The following is a 743-nucleotide window of genomic DNA, read 5'->3' as shown; positions in this document are numbered from 1 at the left end:
TGTGGAGTTAAAAAATCACGTCATCCCTAGAAGAACATTAAAGCGCTTGACTTCGGAATGCCGGGGCGAGGAGGAGGACTAGCTGGCCGAGGATCCGATTTTCTTTGGTGAGGACTTGGGCGATTTAAGTGGCATCAAGGCCTTCTGGTGCAACCGAAAGCATAGGGACTGCAAGTTCAAGCGCTTTGTTTAGAAAACAACCAGGACTATATTCGGAGAATTACTTACCGTGGGTCGTCCAGGGGCGGTCTCAAGTTCGGCAGCTGCGTTAAGAAGATGTCCGGGAAGCTGGGCTCGAACATGGCTGTGTATCAGTTTTAGGATGGAAGTAGTTTTTACAGCGTGGGCAGTAGATCTTCACCGTTGACTTGCCCCACACATCGCTGAGGCCCACTGGCAGGGTGTTCTTCCTATTACAGGAGATATTCGGACACGATTCAAAGTCTCCTCTCATATAGTTTCGGTGCATATCATTCACGCCACGCTCCGACCTGATGTATCGGGCGTGAATCATGCCGTACCACTTTTTCTCATCGTCGTAGAACAAGCCCGAGGAACTGTCGAACGCCGGCTTCAGGATCACGTCCAGTGCTGGCTGAAGTACTCCAGGCCCATCTGGTTGAACGTGTCCTGAAAGTAGTTGGTGGGCACGTGGCAGAGGAACTCGTTGCCCTTGATTCCGAGGAACCAATTGATCCAGCTGCTGTTGTTGTTGTTGTTCTGTGTTCAAGATTTTACTGTGA

Source organism: Drosophila melanogaster, chromosome Y (assembly GCF_000001215.4).
Source record: "Drosophila melanogaster chromosome Y".
Classification (NCBI taxonomy): Eukaryota; Metazoa; Arthropoda; class Insecta; order Diptera; family Drosophilidae; genus Drosophila; species Drosophila melanogaster.
This window is presented reverse-complemented; position numbering follows the sequence as displayed.